This window comes from Sapajus apella, unplaced genomic scaffold (genome assembly GCF_009761245.1).
Source record: "Sapajus apella isolate SASKATOON/1434 unplaced genomic scaffold, GSC_monkey_1.0 scaffold84, whole genome shotgun sequence".
In the NCBI taxonomy this organism is placed as follows: domain Eukaryota; kingdom Metazoa; phylum Chordata; class Mammalia; order Primates; family Cebidae; genus Sapajus; species Sapajus apella.
The window spans coordinates 771,568-794,370 of NW_022437024.1; the positions used below are offsets into that span (position 1 = coordinate 771,568).

Consider the following 22,803-nt stretch of genomic DNA (forward strand, 5'->3'; position numbering starts at 1 on the left):
ATGCCTGGCATCTTTGTAACCAATTTTCTGAGAAACAGGGTCCACTGGCCTATACATCCAGTACTTGGCAAAACTGTGCAACTGCTACCCCATATCCTGAGTAAAAAAACAATTTTAAGTAGAACTTTTTTTGTTAGGCACCCCCCTTCCCCTAACCTGCTCCTTCTGCTTCTGTAATAATCTGTTTACCAACCCCTGACCCTAAACTGGTATAAAAATGTTGACCGCCCTTTGTTTGTGGCCGAGAGGTTTGAGCTCCAGCTGACTCTCAGACGCCGGCATTAAAAGTGGACTCAGCAAACTCAGAGCGTGGCGCTTCTGTTTAAACTCGCTGAGGTCTAACATTTGAAGGCCCCAGCGAGATATCTCGCCACCGGACACAGACCAGGCTCCCTCTGGACCTCCTCAGATGAACAGTGAACTACAGGGGAGGCGCCACCTGAGACGTAGGACCCCATAGGTCACTGTCTCCGGAGAGGAACGGACTGACCACTGCCGCCACCGCCCACAAAATTTGGCCCAGAGTACATTGTCTCAGGTCCCGGGAAGGTAAGTCAGATCTGACTCTGCTCTGTCTGGTTTCTGGTTTCTGGAAGGGACACGCCCTGACGAGGGCACCCCTTCATTGATCCTGTCCAAAATCCAGGATGCTGGAGGACAGAACCAGGGGTCACTGAATTTTTCTGGCTAATGACAACTGTATTAGCCTCTGAATAAATGTGTGTGCACATGTGTGAGTGCGTGGGGACCTTAGAGGCTTACGTCTAAGGATCCAGTCCTTTGTTTGTCCTTGAAACTGCCATGATCATTTATCTACCTCAGTGCCTGATCTACCTCAGTGTCAGTTGTCCTGTTTTGTTCCTAACATCTGGATTTGTAGGTCTTGTGTCTGCTGTCCTGTTTGTCTCTAGCGTTTGAATTTGTATGTCCCATCGTCCTTATTGCCCAAGACGATTGGGTGAAAACTTTCTCAAGGTCCTAAGTGCAGACTTCCTGTCTCAGGGAGCCAAATCCCTCATTAGCCATTTGGGTTGGCCATCTCAGTCCTGTCTTTTCTGTCAAAAACAGATCAGGTGTTGTTACAGAAAAACTGTGCTAAACATCCACCAGCCTGGAGTTTCTGGCACCATAAAGGTTGTGGGTGCCTACACTGTCACACCCTGTGCCCCAACGACTGGTCTGACCCCTCCATGGCTGAGCCAGACTACTCCTTTGCTCCAACCCTCAGCCTCCAGCTCCCCTTGGATTCCCCTCACTCTCCTCATCCTTGTCTCCTGTGGTCTCTCCGCCTATCACCTCCCGACTGCGGCCTCCACCGGAGGAGGCTGCCCCACTCCTCCCCTTAAGGGAGGCACCACCCCCCACCAGGCAGTGAGCAAGCTGTCCCGTTTTTGGTTTATGTCCCATTTTCCACCTCTGACTTACATACAGCTAGTGCTCGACTTACGACCACGGTCGGGACCGTGGACCGGTCGTAACACGATTTGGTCGTAAGTTGAGTAGGCAATATGCACGCGGAGATGGTAGTGCTGCCGGAAGCTGGTCCGCACTGTCGTTCGCCCAGCTGGGCAACGTTTGCGCTGCCAGATGCGGAGCAGTCGTGGCCAGCGATCGTGGTCTTAAAGTCGAATGGTCGTAAGTTGCATAGGTGGTAAGTCGATCAACACCTGTAATTGGAAAGTTCAGAACCCGCCGTTTTCCGAAAAACCCCGGGCTCTGACCTCTCTGGTGGAGTCCACACTTCAGACTCATCGTCCTACCTGGGACGACTCTCGGCAAATCCTCCTCGCCCTTTTTACTGCGGAGGAGAGGAAGCGCATCCACAGAGAAGCACGAAAGCATTTTCTCTCCTCCACTGGTCAGCCTGAAGAGGAGGCCAGAGACCGGTTGGAGGAAGTCTCCTCTACCAGCAGACCAAACTGGGAACCCAATTCCTCCATTGGGTGCAGGCAGGCTTTGGACAACTTTTACCGGCATCTACTCGCGGGCATTAAGGGAGCTGCATGAAAACCCATGAATTTATCTAAGACCACGGAAGTGGTCCAGGGGGCTGACGAGTCTCTGGGGGCGTTCTTGGGACGTCTCCAGGAGGCCTTTCGAATTTACACCCCATTTGGTCGGGCTGCTCTGGAAAATATCTGTGTTTTAAGTTTGGCTTTTGTGGCTCAGGCAGCCCCAAACATCCGGAAAAAAAATTACAAAAATTAGAAGGATTTAGTGACATGAACATCACACAACTTTTAGAAATAGCCCAGAAGGTGTTTGATAATAGAGAAAATGCCACTGACAGAGCTTCCAAGAGACAGGGAGAAATTTTGGTGGCTACCCTCCAGGAGACACAGGAGAAACCCCTTCCCAAGAAATCAACAAGATACCAAGTCTCAGCAAAACAGGCCCAAATCTGCCTCCAAAACTTATCTTATTTAGGATACGAGCTCACCCAGGGAAAGCAGGCTCTTTCCAATGCTCAGAAACTGGCTATCTCGCAGATCCCAACCCCCACCACAAAAAAAACATATCCTAGAGGCCACAGGATACTGCTGCCTCTAAATTCTGGGGTTCACAGAACTTGCCAAGCCCCTCTACACCGCCACCAGTGGAAGTGGGAAATTGGTCTGGACTGAAACAGAGAAACAGGCCTTTCAAAACCTAAAAAAGGCTCTCACTGAAACATCGGCTTTGGCACTCCCGGACATGTGAAAACCTTTCCACCTGTTTGTCCATGAAAGCAAGGGCATAGCCAAGGGGGTCCTCACCCAGATTCTGGGACCATGGCGATGGCCAGTTGCCTATCTATCAAAAAGTTTGGACCCAGTGGCCTCAGGTTGGCCAAGCTGCCTATGAGCAATGGCAGCTACTGCAAGCCTGGTTCGGGAAGCCAATAAGTTAACCTTAGGCCAAGAATTAGCCCTTATGGAACCCCATGCAGTGGAAATCCTGCTCAGAAGTACCTTGGAAAAATGGATGTCAAATCCAAGGATCCTACAGTACCAGAGCCTGCTACTGGACCGCCCCAGGCTAACTTTCCATCCTGCACAGTGCCGAAATCCAGCAGCTTTTCTCCCGGACCCGGACCTCTCTGATCCCATCCATGACTGCCAAGAAATACTGGAGGTCACAGAAACCAGCAGGCCGGACTTGCAGGATGCCCCTCTAAAACAAGCGGATGCCACTTTGTTTGCCGATGGAAGCAGCTTCATCAACCAGGGGGTGCACAAGGCTGGCGCAGCTGTCGCAACTGAGACCGATATTATTTGGGCTCAAGCACTACTGGTTGGCACCTCCGCACAGAAGGCTGAACTGATAGCCCTCACTCCACTCGGGCCCTTTGCTGGGCAAAAGACAAGCGGGTAAACATTTACACTGACAGCAGGTATGCCTTTGCTACTGTGAATGTACATGGGGCCATATACCAGGAAAGGGGACTACTTAGTTCTGCAGGAAAAACTATCAAAAACAAAGAAGAAATTCTGGCCCTGCTCGAGGCTATGTGGCTTCCCTGTCAAGTCGCTGTGATCCATTGCAAAGGACACTAGGGAGACCAAACGACCATCACCCAGGGAAATCAAAAAGCAGACTCTGCAGCCCGAGGAGCGGCCATACTTCCTGTCACCCCACTGACTGTGCTGCCAGTCATATCCCACCCACAGCCAGATCTGCCCGATTGTCTGACATATACTCCAGAGGAAGAAAGACAAGCATTGGATCTTCGGGCCAACAAAAACCAAAATGGAGTTAGCAGGATTGTTTAAAATGTATTCATTACAGCCAAGCTAGGGTATTTCACTGGGAGGCCAAGGCGGGCAGATCACAAGGTCAGGAGATTGAGACCATCCTGGACAACATGGTGAAACCCCGACTTTACCCCCTGTACTGGTTTATCTCTGATGGAGTGGAAAAAGCCAAAACAAAGTTTGCTTACTTCTCTTAATCCTTAAAATCCTAACTATTACCCAACCGAACTTGGGTCTGCTTACCAAGTACACAGAAAAAAAAAAACAACAACTGACGCTGGGGTTTACAGCAAGAGGAAGTGAAGCATTTATTGCCTGGTGCCATGCAAAAAGTACTGGGCAGCAAACTAATGCTGAAGACTTGAACTCCCTAATGACTTATAAGTAAGAGTTTTTAAGAAAGCAGAAGTTGGCCAGGTGGTTCACACCTGTAATCCCAGCACTTTGGGAGGCTGAAGTGGGAGGATGGCTTGAGCCCAGGAGTTCAAGATCAGCCTGGGAAACATAGTAAGACTGTCTCTATTTTTTATAAAATGTGTGTGTGTGTGTGTGTGTGTGTGTGTGTGTATTTTTTTTTGAAATGGAGTCACACTCTGTTGCCCAGACTGGACTGCAGTGGTGTGATCTCGGCTCACTGCAGCCTCCACCTCCCAGGTTCAAGTGATTCTCCTCCTTATCCTCCTGAGTAGCTGCTATTACAGGCATGTGCCACCATGCCTGGCTAATTTTTGTATTTTTATTAGAGACAGGGTTTCGCCTGTTGGCCAGGCTGGTCTTGAACTCCTGACCTCAGGTAATCTGCCCACCTTGGCCTCCCAAAGCCACTGCGCCTGGCCAAAAATATTTTTCAAATGAAAAAAAAAGAAAACAGAAGTTACAGGTAAATAATAAATTAATATATATGGAGATTATACATTGGTTTGGCCTCAAAAAAGTGGGGTATCTCAAAGCAAGAGCTCACAGGTCATAGGTGGATTCAGACACTATTTGATTTGAAGCTGGTTAAGAAGCAAGGCTTTGTCTAAAATCTGAGGTTCATCATAAAAGAATGTTAAAATCTGGCCTGTGGGTGTGACTCTCTCCAGGCCACTCAGGTAGAAATTTAGAACAACAGTCAGAGTTCAGTTCTTTTCCCTTTTCTGAGGTCTACGTGACAGTGGTCAGCATTTTTCATCTAGTGGGGGTCCAGCTTTCTGATAAACAACTCAAAGCCTGGGTATGGTGGCTCAAGCCTGTAATCCCAGCACTTTGGGAGACTGAGGCAGGCAGATCATGAGGTCAAGAGATTGAGACCATCCTGGCCAACATGGTGAAACCCTGTCTCTACTAAAAATACAAAAATTAGCTGGGCATGGTTGGCCAGGCATGGTGGCTCACACCTGTAATCCCAGCACTTTGGGAGGCGAGGCAGGCAGATCACAAGGTCAGGAGATTGAGACCATCCTGGCCAACATGGTGAAATCCTGTCTTTACTAAAAATATAAAAATTAGCTGGGCATGGTGGCTCACACCTGTAATCCCAGCTACTTGGGAAGCTGAGGCAGGAGAATCATTTGAACCCAGGAGGCGCAGGTTGCAGTGAGCCGAGATTGCGCCACTGCACTTCAGCCTGGCCACAGAGCGAGACTGTCTCAATAAATAAATAAATAAATGCACACACACACACACACACACACACACACACACACACACACACACACGGTGTTATAAATGTTTTTAAAATAACTTTTATGTTTTTCTAATTATAAAAATATGTGAGTTTTCTGTAGATAGCTTGTAAAATACAGAAAAATACAAAGAAACAAATCATCTAGAGTCTAATAACCCAAAATGGAGAATCACTGGGAACAGTTTGGTGTGTATAGTATATTTTCCTTAAGCTGTACATACACATAAAAACAAAATTGGGATCATTCTCAATATGGTTTCATGTACTGCTATTTCATTTACTATTACCCTGCTAGCATTTCCTTCATCATCAAAATTCTTTGAAAATATGTTTAGAAATCATATAATATTTTATTTCATGAATGTACTATGAATTATTTAATCCTATTCAGAGGCTCAGGTTGATTCTACTGATAATTGTGCTGCAGTGAGCATACTGTGCATTCATTTCTACGTGCAGTTCTATGGACTTAGAATCCTCGGCTGGGCGTGGTGGCTCACACCTGTAATCTGAGGACTCTGGGAGGCCAAGGCTGGTGGATCACCTGAGGTCAGGAGTTTAAGATCAGCCTGACCAACATGGAGGAAACCTTGTCTCTACTAAGAATACAAAATTAGCCAGGTGTCGTTGCAGGCTCCTGTAATCCCATTTTCTCAGGAGGGTGAGGCAGGTGAATCTCTAGAACCCAGGAGGCAGAGGTTGTGGTGAGCCAAGATTGCGCCACTGTACTCCAGCCTGGGCAACAAGAGCGAGACTCCACCTCAAAAAAAAAAAAAAAAAAAAAAGAATCCTAGCAGTAGAATAACTGAGACAAAGGGTAAGATTACCTAAAGCAGTGGCTAACGAAGTTTTAGTTTTAGGATCTCTTTACGTTTTTACGTCTTAGTTTTTTTTTTTTTTTTTAGACTGAGTCTTGCTCTGTTGCCCAGGCCAGAATGCAGTGGCACGATCTTGGCTCACTGCAGTCTCCACCTGCCAGGGTCACGCCACTTCATGCCTCAGCCTCCTGGGATTATAGGCGCCCGCCACCATGCCAGGCTAATTTTCATATTTTTAGTAGAGACAGGGTTTCTCCATTGTTGGCCAGGCTGGTCTCAGGTGATCTGACTGCCTTGGCCTCTCAAAGTATTGCCTGGCACCTTTACATTCTTAACTATTATTCAAGACCTAAAGAGATTTCGTTTATTTTGGTTACTATCAATATTCACTATATTAGAATATTGTGAACTATCAATATTTGCTATATTAGAACTGTCAATATTTACTATATTAGAAATTTAGAATAAGAAATTTTTAAAAATATTTATTACTTCATGTTAAAATAGCAATACAGAACCCATTATATTTGAATACATAGGTGAATTAATGAGAGGTTGAAGTCAAGTATGTAAGTTTCCTGTGGCGCCCAAAGAAATCACCCAAGTTTTTGGTGATTCCATTCACAGAGACTGAACACAGAGGAGCAGAGGAGCAGGCAAGGGTGAGGTTTTTTGTTTTTTTTTTTTTTTGAGACAGAGTCCCACTCTTTCGCCAGGCGCCAGGCTGCAGTGCAGTGATGCAATCTCGGCTCACTGCAACCTCTGCCTCCTGGCTTCAAGCAATTCTCCTGACTCAGTCTCCCGAGTAGCTGGGACCACAGGCGCCCGCCGCAGTGAGTTTTTAAGAGAGCCTGGCAGTCTCCCTACAGGACATGTGGGTGTTTTCAAGACTCCAGGCCACTTGGTGGACCCTCAAAAGCTTATGTCACATTCTTCCTTAGCACACTTCTAAAATACCTGTTTTATAGGGTTTAAACTATCTGCTTTATAGGGGCCAGGTGTGGTGGTTCACATCTGTAATATCAGCACTTTGGGAGGCCAAGGGGGGCAGATCATTTGAGGCCAGTAGTTCAGGACCAGCCTGGCCAACACAGTGAGACCCAGTCTCTACTAAAAACACAATAATTAGCCAGGCATGGTGGCGCGCACCTGTAATTCAAGCTACTTGGGAGACTGAAGCATGAGAATCGCTAGAATCCAGGAAGCAGAGGCCTGGGTGACAGAGCAAGACTCTGTCTTAAAGAAAAACACAAAAAACCCCAACAAATTGCTTTATAGGTTCCTTTTACAAATGATTAGGCCACTTATCCTCAAGACCAAACAATGAGATAGGGTAGTCAGATAGGAACTGGCAGCTTGTTCACGAGGAAACTGAGGCCCTGAGAGGTTATGTGACTTGTCATAGTCTTCCCCCCTCCGTTTCTCCCATCCTAGCACAGACTCATGTCTGGTACTCAGCCATACTCATTGCTAGCTCGTTGTGCCCATTGACTCAAGAGAGTGAAAATTGTTGGTTAAGCAGCCTATCTTCTAAATGTGCTTCTTCTAAAAGTATTTAAAAGGTACAAAAATACATATAAATTACTCCCCAAGCTGCTAGGCAGGCCCCTGGTTGTCTCCTGGGATAGCCAGAACCTCCTATCTTTAATTTTTAATATGCAAACAATGAACAATGGCCAGACCATTGGGAATAGAACTGAGTCTCACAACCTCCGCAGCAACCAGCTGGGGAAGCCAAACCACTTGGCTTCCAACTCAGCACCAAGCAGAGAAAGCCAAAGATGCTCCCCAGGCTAATCACCCAAGATGCCTTGCTTTTTTTTTTTTTTTTTTTTAGAAGGAGTTTCACACTGTTACCAGGCTGGAGTGCAGTGGTACAATCTCGGCTCACTGCAACCCCTGCCTCAAAGGTTCAAGCGATTCTCCTGCCTCAGCCTCCCTAGTAGCTGGGATGACAGGCATGCACCATCATGCCTGGCTAATTTTTTTTTTTGACATGAAGTCTTGCTCTGTACCCAGGTTAGAGTGCAGTGGCACGATCTTGGCTCACTGCAACCTCTGCCTCCTGAGTTCAAGCTATTGTCCTGCCTCAGCCTCCTGAGCAGCTGGGACTACAGGCGCATGCTACCACGCCCAGCTAATTTTTATATTTTTAGTAGAGACAGGGTTTCATCATGTTGGCCAGGATGTTCTCAATCTCTTGACCTCATGATCCGCCCACCTGAGCTTCCCAAAGTGCTGGGATTACAGGCATAAGCCACTGAGACTGGCTTTTTTTTTTTTTTTTTTTGTAGAGACGGAGTTTCACTATGTTGGCCAGGCTTGTCTTGAACTCCTGACCTAGTGATCCTCCCGCCTTGCCCTCCTAAAATGCTGGGAATACAGGCATGAGCCACCGTGCCCAGCCTGCCCTGCTTCTAAATAGTCCATCTCCCACTTCCCTGTGCCAATAAGCTCTAATCCAGGCACACCTGAAGCCTTCCCTTTCTGTCACTGTAAATTCTCTCATTCCTCTGCCCGCTTTGACTTTCTGCCAAAATGATGGAGGCTGACTCCCATACCATAGCAAGCTCTGAGTGAATGGCCCCTGTACTCATTTATTTCCACACCACTGAATGAATAATGAAAGATGTTATAAAGCCAAATTATGAAAAGGGCATCAGTTATTAAACATTTGTAAAATTTTACAATAGTCTTAGTACGCCTTGTAAACACCTCGTGAGGTGCAGCCATCCCCATTTCAGAGCTAAGAAAATTGAGAAGGAACCATGAGATTAAGTGACTTGCCCAGAGCTACGATGAGAACATAAGCCCCCCCCAGGGTTTGAGGTCTGTTGTTTATTCACTGAGCTTGGGCTGCACTTTGGAATCATTACCATTTTAAACCATTTTACCCTGGGTTGGGTGAATATTAAGAAGTAGATCACATTTCAGCCTGGCAGGCGCGAAAGTATTGTTTTTAGTTTGTTTTTCTAAACTTTAGTAGACGACATATGGGCTCCATTAACTTTACTGTGTAGCACAATTTGGAAGATAGTTTCTTTTCCAGCAAATTTTTCACCGTAATTTAACATTTTAAAATTCAGCACACACCGTCCTCCCTAGATACTTGTTTTTCTCCGAGTTGGGCCTTTTTCCTCTCCACTGCAGCTTGGAAAGTCGTAAATCCAGCCAGGGGGGATGTTATTGTGCCTGGAGACAGTTTTGGAAGTTATGTTTGAGTGGAAGGGAGGGAGGGCGGGGGTAACAGCGCTGGACAAAGTCCCTCTAATGCACAGCCTTCCTTTTTTTTTTGTTTTTAAAGATAAGAACTTTTTTAGCTTTCTCCCCAAAAGCTTGCTGATGATGTTGACTGATGAGGATGTGAAAAAAGCTGAGATTTGCAAACATAACTGGAGCGTAAGATCGCCTGTCTGGAAGGCAGGGGCTGCTGGGAAAGGATCTCTCTGGAGCTTCTTGCTGGCTGCAAAAATGCAGCTGTCCCGATTCCTCTCTACTCTGGGGTATTCAAAAAAGAGGCTGTGTGGCAGTAGCTTTTGGCCTGTGTGCCACTGTACCCGGTCAGCCTGGCATGAAACACCCTAGTGGTTTGTTAGGGAACACTGACTGAGGCAAAATAAATTTAGCACCCGGTATACTCTCATTAAATATTAAACAATGAGGCCAAGCACAGTGGCTTATGCCTGTAAGTCCAGCACTTTGGGAGGCTGAGGCGGGAGGATCTCTTGAGGCCAGGAGTTTGAGACCAGCCTGGGCAACATAGTGAAGCCCTGTCTCTACAAAAAATTTAAAAAATTAACTAGGCATGGTGGCACACACCTATAGTCCCAGCTACTTGGGAGGCTGAGGCAGGAGGATCACTTGAGCCCAGGAGGTCAAGGCAGCAGTGAGCTCTGATCATACCACTGCACTCTGGCCTGGGCAACAGAGAAATACCCTGTCTCTAAGAAAGAAAGAAAAAAGAACCAGGAACCAGATCCAAGATGGCCAAATAGGAACAGCTCTGTGGTACAGTTCCCAGCGAGAATGCAGAGGCCGCCGCAGGTGATCCCCAGGAAAGCAGGGTCTGGAGTGGACCTCCAGCAGTCCTACAGCAGAGGGGCCTGACTGTTAGAAGGAAAACTAAAAAACAGAAAGAAATAACTTCATCATCAACAAAAAGGACGTCCACTCAGAGACCCCATCCGAAAGTCACCAACTACAAAGACCACAGGTAGATAAATCCACAAAGATGGGAAGAAACCAGCGCAAAAAGGATGAAAACACCCAAAACCAGAACGCTTCTCCTTCTCCAAGGAATCACGGCTCCTCACCAGCAAGGGATCAAGGCTGGATGGAGAATGACTCTGATGAATTGACAGAAACAGGCTTCAGAAAGTGGGTAATAACAAACTTATCTGAGCTAAAAGAACATGTTCTAAGCCAGGCACAGTGGCTCAAGCCTGTAATCCCAGCACTTTGGGAGGCCAAGGCAGGCGGATCACAAGGTCAAGCCATCGAGACTATTCTGGCCAACATGGTGAAACCCTGTCTCTACTAAAAATACAAAAATTAGCTGGGCATGGTGGTGTGCACCTATAGTCCCAGCTACTCAGGAGGCTGAGGCAGGAGAATTGCTTGAACCCAGGAGGTGAAGGTTGCAGTGAGCTGAGATTGTGCCACTGCACTCCAGCCTGGCGCCTGGCGACAGAGTGAGACTCTACTCAAAAAAAAATAAATAGGGCTGTGAGGGGCCGCATCTCGCAGCAGCTGCCCTGGCCGGGCATGGTGTTGGTCACCGGGCCTGCCTCGCCTGTCTCGGGGAGCCCAGGGTAAAGGCAGCAGTAATGCTAACACTAGCAAGCAAACTGAAGTGCGACGATGGTCTCAAAGGGTGCCGGACGGCAGCCACAGCGTCAGACTCCACTAGGAGGGTTTCTGTGAGAGACAAATTGCTTGTTAAAGAGGTTGCAGAACTTGAAGCTAATTTACCTTGTACATGTAAAGTGCATTTTCCTGATCCAAACAAGCTTCATTGTTTTCAGCTAACAGTAACCCCAGATGAGGGTTACTACCAGGGTGGAAAATTTCAGTTTGAAACTGAAGTTCCCGATGCGTACAACGTGGTGCCTCCCAAAGTGAAATGCCTGACCAAGATCTGGCACCCCAACATCACAGAGACAGGGGAAATATGTCTGAGTTTACTGAGAGAACATTCAATTGACCTCACTGGCTGGGCTCCCACAAGAACATTAAAGGATGTTGTTTGGGGATTAAACTCTTTGTTTGCTGATCTTTTGAATTTTGATGATCCACTGAATATTGAAGCTGCAGAACATCATTTGCGGGACAAGGAAGACTTCCGGAATAAAGTGGATGACTACATCAAACGTTATGCCAGATGATAAAAGGGGACGACTGCAGGCCCATGGACTGTGTTACAGTTTGTCTCTCATGTGAAACAGCAGGAGGCAGCCCCCTCTCCCGTCCTCATGCTCCCTCTCAGTCCCCTGGATTGCCCCAGTCCTGTGACCATGTTGCCCTGAAGAAGACCATCTTCATGACTGCGCATTGTAGATGGAGAATTGAACATAAATACAGCAAGAAAATGTGTTTGGGCTTCTGAAGAGTTGTCTGCTTACCTTAACATGTTTACTTTTTTGAACTTGTACTGTATAGGCTATTGGTGAAATTCTTAAGAAGTTGTAATAATGAACTCAAAATTGAGGCCAGAGCTTGCTTTCCCTTTTCCCCAACAAAATTGGTTTTCTGCACAAGTGATGCTAATGATGTGTTCCATGTAACTTGCAGATTGGCAATAAGATACCCACTACAAACTGTGATTGGATGCAAAATCTCTTAGCTTCTTTCATGAATGTTGGCCCTGCCTAGATGTTGTGAAGCTTCCCAGAATGCATAGTCATTCACTGTAGATCTCTTATTGAAATGCACATTTTATTTAATGTAAGTATATTTTGGAACAGATTTGTAATTTGTACAAAAAATAAATAAATAAATATAAATAAAAATAAATAAATTCTTAAAAAAAAAAAGAACATGTTCTAACCCAATGCAAAGAAACTCAGAACCTTGAGAAAAGGTATGACAAAATGCTAATGAGAATAAACAGCTTAGAGAAGAATATAAATGAACTGATGGAGCTGAAAAACATGAGAACTTCGCAAAGCATACACAAGTTTCAATAGTTGAATCGACCAAGCAGAAGAAAGGATATCAGAGATAGAAGATCAACTCAATGAAATAAAACAAGAAGGCAAGATTAGAGAAAAAAGAGTAAAAAGAAATGAACAAAGCCTCCAAGAAATATGGGATTATGTGAAAAGACCTAATCTACGTTTGATAGGTGTACCTGAATGTGATGAAGAGAATGAATCCAAGCTAGAAAACACTCTTCACGATATTATCCAGGAGAACTTCCCCAACCTGGCAAGGCAGGCCAACATTCAAGTCCAGGAAATACAGAGAACACCACAAAGAGCAACCCCAAGACACATAATTGTCAGATTCACCAGGGTTGAAATGAAGAAAAAATGCTAAGGGCAGCTAGAGAGAAAGGTTGGGTTACCCACAAAGGGAAGCCCATCAGACTCACAGCAGATATTTTGGCAGAAACCCTATAAGCCAGAAGAGAGTGGGGGCCAATATTCAACATCCTTAAAGAAAAGAACTTTCAACCTAGAATTTCATATCCAGCCAAGCTATGCTTCATTAGAGAAATAAAATCCTTTATGAACAAGCAATTGCTCAGAGATTTCATCACCACCAGGCCTGCTTTGCAAGAGCTCCTGAAAGAAGCACTAAACATAGAAAAGAACAAACAGTACCAGCCACTCCAAAAATGTACCAAATGGTAAAGAGCATTGACACAATGAAGAAACTGCATCAACTAATGGACAAAACAACCAGCTAGCATCAAAATGGCAGGACCAAATTTACACATAACAATATTAACCTTAAATGTAAATGGGCTAAATGACCCAATCAAAAGACACAGACTGGCAAATTGGATAAAAAGTCAAAACCCATCAGTGTGCTGTATCCAAGAAACCCATCTCACGTGCAAGGATACACATAGGCTCAAAATAAAGGGATGGAGGAAGATTTACCAAGCAAATGGAGAGCAAAAAAAAAGCAGGCGTTGCCATCCTGGTCTCTGATAAAATCGATTTTAAACCAACAAAGATCAAAAGAGACAAAGAAGGGCATTACATAATGGTAAAAGGATCAATGCAACAAGAAGAGTTAATAATCCTAAATATATACACACCTAATACAGGGGCACCCAGATACATAAAGCAAGTTCTTAGTGACCTATAAAGAGACTTAGACTCCCACACAATAATAGTGGGAGACTTTAACACTCTACTGTCAATATTAGACAGATCAACCAGACAGAAAATTAACAAGGATATCCAGGACTTGAACTCAGATCTGGACCAAGCAAACCTAATAGATATTTACAGAACTCTCCACCCCAAATCCAAAGAGTAAACATTCTTCTTAGCACCACATCACACCTGCTCTAAAATTGACCACATAATTGGAAGTAAATCACTCCTCAGCAAATGCAAAAGAATGGAAATCATAACAAACAGTCTCTCAGACCACAGCGCAATCAAATTAGAGCTCAGAATTAAGAAACTAACTCAGAACCACACAACTTGATGGAAACTGAAAAACTGGCTCTTGAATGTTGACTAGATAAACAATGAAATGAAGGCAGAAATAAAGATGTTCTTCAAAACCAATGAGAATGAAGACACAATGTACCAGAGCCTCTGGGACACATTTAAAGCAGTGCCTAGAGGAAAATTTATAGCAATAAATGCCCACATGAGAAGTAAGGAAATATCTAAAATCGACGCCCTATAACCAAAATTGAAAGAGCTAGAGGAGCAAGATTAAAAAAAAAAAACAAAAAAAAAAAAAACCTCAAAAGCTAGCAGAAGACAAGAAATAACTAAGATCAGAGCAGAACTGAAGGAGATAGAGACACAAAAAAACCTTTCAAAAAATTAATAAATCTAGGACCTGGTTTTTTGAAAAGATCAACAAAATAGACCACTAGCCAAATTAATAAAAAAGAAAAGAGAGAATAATCAAATTGATGCAATAAAAAATGATAAAGGGGATATCACCACAGATTCCACAGAAATACAAATCACCATCAGAGATTACTACAAACAACTTTATGCACATAAACCAGTAAACCTGGAAGAAATGGATACATTCCTGGACATTTGCACCCTCCCAAGCCTAAACCAGGAAGAAGTCTAAACTCTGAATAGACCAATAACAAGGGCTGAAGTTGAGGCAGCAATTAATAGCCTACAAAACAAAAAAAACCCAAGTCCAGATGGGCTCACAGCTGAATTCTACCAGACATACAAAGAGGAGATGGTATCACTCCTTCTAAAACTATTCCAAACAATCCAAAAGAGGGAATCCTTCCCAAATCATTTTATGAAACCAACATCGTCTTGATACCAAAACCCAGCAGAGACTCAACCAGAAAAGAAAACTTCAGGCCAATATCCATGATGAACATAGATGCAAAAATTTTCAGTAAGATACTGGCAAACTGATTGCAACAGCACATCGAAAAGCTTATCCATCAAGTAGGCTTCATCCCGGGGATGCAAGTCTGGTTCAACATACGCAAGTCTAACGTAGTTCACCACATAAACAGAACCAAAGACAAAAACCACATGATTATCTCAATAGATGCAGAGAAGGCTTTTGACAAAATTCAACAGTGTTTTATTCTAAAAACTCTCAATAAACTAGGTATTGATAGAATGTATCTCAAAATAATAAAAGCTATTTACATCAAACCCACAGCCAATATCATACTGAATGGGCAAAAACTGGAAGCATTCCCTTTGAAATCTGGCACTAGACAAGGATGCCCTCTCTCACCATTCCTATTCGATACAGTATTGGAAGTTCTAGCCAGAGCAACAGGGAAGAAAAAAAAGTAAAGGGTATTTAATTAGGAAAGGAGGAAGTCAAATTGTCTCTGTTTGCAGACAACATGATTGTATATTTAGAAGACTGCATCGTCTCAGCCCAAAATCTCCTTAAACTGATAAGCAACTTCAACAAAGTCTCAGGATACAAAATCAATGTGCAGAAATCACAAGCATTCCTATACACCAATAGCAGACTTAAAGAGAGCCAAATCAAGAGCGAACTGCCATTCACAATTGCTACAAAGAGAATAAAATACCTAGGAATACAACTAACAGAGGAGGTAAAGGACCTCTTCAAGGAGAACTACAAACCACTGCTCAAGGAAATCAGAGAGGACACAAACAGATGGGAAAACATTCCATGCGCATGGTTAGGAGGAATCAATATTGTGAAAATGGCCATACTGCCTAAAGTAATTTATAGATTCAACGTTATCCCCATAAAGCTACCAATGACCCTCTTCACAGAACTGGAAAAAAACACCTTAAACCTCATATGGAATCAAAAGAGAGCCCACATAGCCAAGGCAACTCTCAGCAAAAAGAACAAAGCTGGAGGCATCAAACTACCTGACTTCAAACTATACTATAAGGCTACAGTAATCAAAACAGCATGGTACTGGTACCAAAACAGAGATATAGAGCAATGGAACAGAACAGAGGCCTTGGAGTCAATGCCACACGTCTACAACCATCTGATCTTGGACAAACCTAAGAAAAACAAGCAATGGGGAAAGGATTCCCTGTTTAATAAATGGTGTTGGGAAAACTGGCTAGCCATGTGCAGAAAGCAGAAACTGGACCCCTTCCTGACACCTTACACTAAAATTAACTCCAGATAGATTAAAGACTTAAACATAAGACCTACACCATAAAAACCCTAGAAGAAAACCTAGGCAAAACCATTCAGGACATAGGCATAGGCAAGGACTTCATGACTAAAACACCAAAAGCATTGGCAACAAAAGCCAAAATAGACAAATGGGATCTAATTAAACTCCAGAGCTTCTTCTGCATAGCAAAAGAAACAATCATTAGAGTGAACCAGCAACCAACAGAATGGGAAAAAATTTTTGCAATCTACCCATCTGACAAAAGGCTAATATCCATAATCTACAAAGAACTAAAACAGATTTACAAGAAAAAAACAAACAAACCCATTCAAAAGTGGGTGAAGGATATGAACAGACATTTTTCAAAAGAAGACATATATGAGGCCAACAAACATATGAAAAAATGCCCATCAACACTGGTCATTAGAGAAATGTAAATCAAAACCACATTGAGATACCATCTCATGCCAGTTGGAATGGCATCATTAAAAAATCTGGAGACAACAGATGCTGGAGAGGATGTGGAGAAACAGGAACACTTTTACACTGTTAGTGGGGGTGTAAATTAGTTCAACCTTTGTGGAAGACAGTGTGACGATTCCTTCAGAACCTTAAGAGGGATGAAGAGTAGGCTTGTCTTCCTTACAACAGGGACAGGCTGGTGGCTGGGGCTAGGACAGCAAGGCCCGGTGCCCACCCAGGCCCCCAGCTGGGACCCTGTAGTTGTGACCCTGGCATGATACAAGGACCTGGGCCCACCAGGACAGCTGCTAGGAGAGAAAGCACAGTCAGGAAGGAACCTATGGTGGCAAGATGGGTTGGAGCCCAGAAAAATAGATGTCTCTGGTAGGTAAAATGTATATTCTGCTGTCCAGGCAGAAGGGCCAGGTCCTGCTGCTCCACAGCTGGCTCTGGAGGAAGCTGCAGTACCCCGCTGTGCCCCAACTCCAGATGCTGCCTCCTGAGCACAACGGGGCTGATCTGCCCTGTGCCAGGCCTCAGGGCACTGTGCAGGGAATCTCTCTTGGTTCCTCCCATTCCCCGGGCCTGGGTTCTCTGGCTGGAACTATTCAGTAATACTAGGAAAAGGGGAAGTGGAACAGGGAGGGACCCTGGTGAGGGCCACGTGGCAAGAGTGGGCTGCAGTCAGGGCCAGCAGTCCTCCCTGGTGCTTGGCTTTGTAGGAGCGAGAGCGTTTCTGCGGGTCAGGCTTCTGCTGCTTGTGGAGCTGGCTGATGCTGACCCCTTGGCACTGCTGCACCTAGATGTTCTGCTCCACTAGGTTGGCAAGCATGCCTTCCTGGGCCAGCATGGAGATGAAGGTACAGATGGACTCATCGTAGTCGTGGGTCCTTCTCTGATCATCAGTCTTGAGCTTCTTCCTCTTCTCCACCTCTTCTTTGAGGCGCGCCTCGTAGTTTGCAATCTCAGCCTCCACACACTTCAGCAGTGCCAGCAGCTCTGTGAGTGAGTACTTCTCCCCACCCAGGGCTCTCCAGGCCTCACCAGCCCTGTCTTCTCTCTGCCATCCGTGGCTTCCACAATTTCCTTCTCCACTGGGCTGCTAGACTGCTGGCTGCCGTGGATCGGTCTGATGGAGGATGAGGAACCCTTCCCACCCTCTGCCAGTGACAGGAAACTCAGCACCCACCCCAGCCAGGTGCAGGAGGCCTGTGGTGATGACAGGACCCAGATTGCAGACAGCACGGCTGTAGCCTATGCAGTCAACATGCAGCAGGCTGTCATCCTCTCCAAAAAGCACCTTGGAGATGTGGGAGGTGACAGGGCTGGAGGCCCGTGTCAGGTTGACCGAGTGGATGGGCGAGTGCAGTGGTGAGTTGGAAGCACTGCCAATCTCGGAGGCTGTGTCCAAACTCTTATTGCTGGGGGTGGGTGAGGGCTGCAAGCGTGTGGGCACTGCCACTGCCGGACTCCCAGCCCCGCTGCTAGTCTTGATGGACAGAGGAATTGAGAGGTCCTGCTGGGGCTCTTTGAGCTTCTCAGCCAAGATGCTAATGGTGTTGAGCTGCAACACTGACAGCTGCCCTTCAGCAGAACGGCTCAGTGCCCCTGGCTTCCCTGTTCCCTTCCACTTATACCTAATGGCAGAGTTGGGGTTCTGCACGTCATCCTTCCAATCATCCTCAGTCATCCTCGTCATGTGAGTACTGCTGGGGTGGGCGGACTGGAAATCCACTGTGGCCCCCACCTGCTGCCAGGTCTTCCTCCTGCATGGGGGACTTGGCATACTTACGATTGTCTAGAAAAGCTAGCAGCAGCTGGACAATGGGAGTGGGGTTGGGGGAAACCCAATCCCACTGAGGCTGCTGCCTGGAGACTTCACCACCATCTTGTGTTTGCTGGGAGAACTGTGGGTTGGGGACTGTGCACATGAAGCAGCCGCCTCCTCTGCACCATCTGTGAGGGTGCCCTCAGAGGCTGCAGGGGCCCTGTTTGCCTCGAGCACCAGCAGGGACTTGCTGCTGGCTGGCTTGGACTCCTCAGGCAGCTGTGACTCTTGAGACCTGTGGGTCTGAATTGGCTCTGGCTGTGTCAGTCTTATCAGCTGCTGCAGAGTCTCTAGTACTGTCTGTGGTTCACCTTCAGCACCCGCAGCCTGGCCTCATATTTGATCCTGTGGTCGGCACCACTGCCATCAGGTTGAAGTGGATGGTGTCGTGGTAGGGCTCCCCTGCCGTGGCAAGGCTGATATGCGCCATGATGACCTTCCAGGTCTTGTCTGTTCACTCCTCATCCTCCCCCCAAGGCCCGTGGTCAATGGGGTGGAACTTTAGCCCATCCAGCTAAAAGAGCCGGCCTGTGCTAGGCACATGGCTGACAAAGTGGAATGGCTCCATGGTCTTCATTGCACTAAGGCCATTCTGCTTCTCAGGGAGGTGGCACGGACTGGGGCCTGGTATGGCTATTATGTGCCTTGGCTAACCCTGGGGCATTATCAAGTGCATATCCTTTGCTCTCAGGGCTGAAGCGTTTGGTGAAGCCTTTCATGCGCCTCAGGGAGGGTCCCATGTCCAGGTTGCTGCAGTTCAGGAGCACGCTCAGCAAGGCGTGAGTGGTACCAGAGTTTGGTATCAGCTGGTGGGCAAAGAACATTATTCACGATATCATCATCAATGATGGACGTATCATCCACTAATGTAAAGACCTTTCACGGGGACCGGCGCTCTTTGATCCATTTGAACAGAAGGATAAATCCATACATAGGGCCCCGGCATTTGCTCTGAAGGTCGTAGATCTCCTCTATTTGTACCCCTTTGACGCCAGAATCTTCCACCGGTATGGTGAAGTGGCCCAGGTCACTCTCCAGCTCCAGCTAGCCCTTATTCATCTTCCCGCGGGGCAGCCCCCTCAGCGCCATCTACAGGTCCTCCTGCCTGCTGCCCCCACCAAGAGCCCCCACCACCCCTGGGGACCCTCAGCCCACACACAGCTCTTTTTTCTTTTTTTTTTTTTTTTGAGGTGGAATCCCGCTCTGTCACCCAGGCTGGAGTGCAGTGGTGCCATCTCAGCTCACTGTAGCCTCTGCCTCCCAGGTTCAAGCGATTCTCCTGCCTCAGCTTCCTAAGTAACTGGGATCACAGGCGTGTGCCACCATGCCCAGCTAATTTTTGTATTTTTAGTAGAGATAGAGTTTTACCATGTTGGCCAGGCTGGTCTCAAACTCCTGACCTGAAGTTATCTGCCCACTTCAGCCTCCCAAAGTGCTGAGATTACAGGTGTGAGCCACTGTGCCCGGCCTAATTTTTGTATTTTTGTAGATATGGGATTTTGCCGTGTTGGCCAGGCTGGTTGAACTCCTGACCTCAAGCGATCTGCCCATTTCACCCTCCTGAAGTGCTGGGATTACAGGCATGCGCCACCATGCTTGGCCCTAGATAGCTTTTATTTATATTTATTTATTTATTTTGAGACAGAGTTTTGCTCTTGTCACCTAGGCTGGCGCACAATGGTGCAGTCTTAGCTCACTGCAACCTCCACCTCCCGGGTCCAAGCATTTCTCCTGCCTCAGCCTCCTGACTAGCTGGGATTATGGAAGGGCACCACCATGCCCAGCTAATTTTGTATTTTTAGCAGATGAGATGGGGTTTCACCATGTTGGCCAGGCTGATCTTGAACTCCAGGCTTCAGGTGATCTGCCTGCCTTGGCCTCCCAAAGTGTTGGGATTGCAGGCGTGAGCCAACACGCCCAGCCCCGAGAGAGCTTATTAATTATTTATTTATTTAGATGGAGTCTTTCTCTCCTGGCCCCTAGATAGTTTGTTTATTTATTTATTTAGATGGAGTCTTGCTCTGTTGCCCAGATTGGAGTGCAGTGGCACAATCTTGGCTCACTGTAACCTCTGCCTCCTTGGGTTCAAGTAATTCTTCTGCCTCTGCCTACCGAGTAGCTGGGATTACAGGCACTCACCACCATGCCCAGCTAATTTTTGTATTTTTGGTAGAGACAGGGTTTCACCGTGTTGGCCAGGCTGGCCTTGAACTCCTGACTTCAAGTGATCTACTTGCCTCAGCCTCCAAAATGCTGGGATTACAGGTGTGAGCCATCATGCCTGGCCTAGATAGTTTTTAAATGGTGTTGAGCTGAATGATACCTTGAGCCAAAAGCGTGGAAGTGAAGAGGTCAGTGGTCTCATTCTGAGGTGGGCTTCACCCACTTTCCCAGCTGCTGATCACCTGTGCCAAAGTTAAGAATGACTCCTCAGGGACACGCTGGAGCAGAGAACCCATCCTGTGCCATGTCATGTCATCTGGGTTAAGAGTTCCGCCAGCCACTCAATCTCTGTATTGAGCAACTTCAAAGTCATACCCTGTTTCTCCTGCTGCCTCACCCCTCCACATCCAACGTCTACCAAATGCTATCTAGTCTCTTTCAAAGGTGCCTCTCAAAGTCAGCCGTTCCCACTCTTGCCTCCTGTTGGGTCTCCCTAACTTGCTTCTCCTTGCTCTGCTCCCACATCACATAGTTCCTCCTTACGACTTCAAGTGACATTAAAAGCACAACACATAGCACATGTAATTCCACGCATGACACTCTGTGCCCCCAGTACCTCTAGGGATGATTACCAGTTGCATGTGGCAGGCGTACCAAGGCTCCCCATGCACTAGCCCCAACCTAACCACACTGCATTCTACCTCTGTCCTGTGAAACCTGGGCTGCAGCTACACCACCCTTTGCAACATCTCTCAGTATTGCCAGACACTTTGACAAGCCATCCTATTCCCTCTGCTTGTAAATGCCTTTCCCCTTGTTCACTTGGCAAATTTCCGCTCATCCTTCAAGACCACACTCACACATCACCTCTACCAGAGTCTCTCCACACTCTCCCAGGAGAGGTACCAATTCCTCCTGGGTTTCTGACGTAGCTCATGATTTATACCATTAGTGAAACACTTCCATGGAATCTTCTAATGTATCAGGTTATATATTACCCCGCTAGACTGGGACACATTAGAGAGCAACACTTCTCTGATTCCCCCATGCTTAACGGTGTGTCTGGCACATAGCGGGCATTCAATAAGTGATCATGAGTGAATTTTCTAACCTGTTCATTGAAGGTCATTTCTTTTGGCAATGGTCAGTAATGTGATTTGGCTGCATACAGAACAGCTTCTATATCATGAAGTGAAAGTGACCCCACTGATGTGCTTCTGCATATTTTAGCAGAATGAGATAAAATCCAGGTGCACAGTAATGAAGTATATACTCTTACTTTAACTAAGACCATGTGCAGAGGGATGGGTAGATAAGTATTTTGATTTTCTTTATTTCTCACCCTTCGGTTCAGATAGTATAGTTTCCTTTGCCCATAGAGAGGATGAGCTGACAGAATGTGCTTTTGTTTGTATTCTTACATTTTTTTGTTCTCTTTCTTTCTTTCCTTTTATTTTATTTTAGCTAGGGTATCACTCTGCTGCTTAGGCTGAAGTGTAGTGGCATGACCACAGCTTACTGAAGCCTCTACCTCCCTGGAACCAGGTGATTCTCCCACCTCAGGCCCCCAAGTAGCTGGGACTATAGGCATGAGACACCACACCTGGCTAATTTTCATATTTTTTGTAGAGACAGGGTCTCCCTGTGTTGCCCAGGCTGGTCTTAAACTCCTGGGCTCAAGCAATATGCCCACCTTGGCTTCCCAAAGTGCTGAGATTACAGGCATAAGTCACTGTGCCTGGCTGGTTAATTTTTAATTAAAGTAATGTTTAGAGCACCTTTTTTTTTTTTTGAGATGGAGTTTCACTTAGTTGCCCAGGCTGGAGTGCAGTGGTACAATCTGAGCTCACCACAACCTCCACTTCCTGGGTTCAAGTATTCTTCTGCCTCAGCCTCTCGAGTAGCTGGGATTATAGGCTCATGCCACCATACCCGGCAGATTTTTATATTTTGAGTTGAGGCGGGGTTGCTGGCAGGTGTGGCAGCTGCCTCTGGGCTGAGCACAGCATGACCCCTCTAGTCCCTATAAATACCGGATCAATGAATGAATAAAACTCTCCTAAGAATCTCCTGATGAAAAAAAAAAATTAGCTGGGCATGTTGGCACACGCCTGTAGTCCCAACTACAGGGGGTCTGAGCAAGGAGGATCACTTGAGCTCGGGAGGTGGGGGCTGCAGTAAGCTGTGTTTGCACCACTGCACTCCAGCCTGGGCGACAAAGCAAGACTCTGTCTCAAACAACAACAACAAAAAGCTTTCTAGAACATTTCCAATCTACTGCCAACTTCTTTTTGGTTACACCATGTATCATTCCAGTTATAAGA

At 46.2% G+C, this 22,803-nt stretch overlaps 2 pseudogenes across 1 annotated transcript; one reads left to right on the forward strand and one right to left on the reverse strand.

Annotated features, from left to right (window-relative positions):
* Positions 1–10,948: 10,948 nt before the first annotated feature.
* On the forward strand, positions 10,949–12,043 carry LOC116533795 (annotated as a pseudogene). Its single transcript, XR_004261452.1, has one exon. The product of XR_004261452.1 is annotated as an NEDD8-conjugating enzyme UBE2F pseudogene (transcript).
* Positions 12,044–16,644: 4,601 nt separating this feature from the next.
* On the reverse strand, positions 16,645–19,463 carry LOC116533796 (annotated as a pseudogene).
* Positions 19,464–22,803: the final 3,340 nt, after the last annotated feature.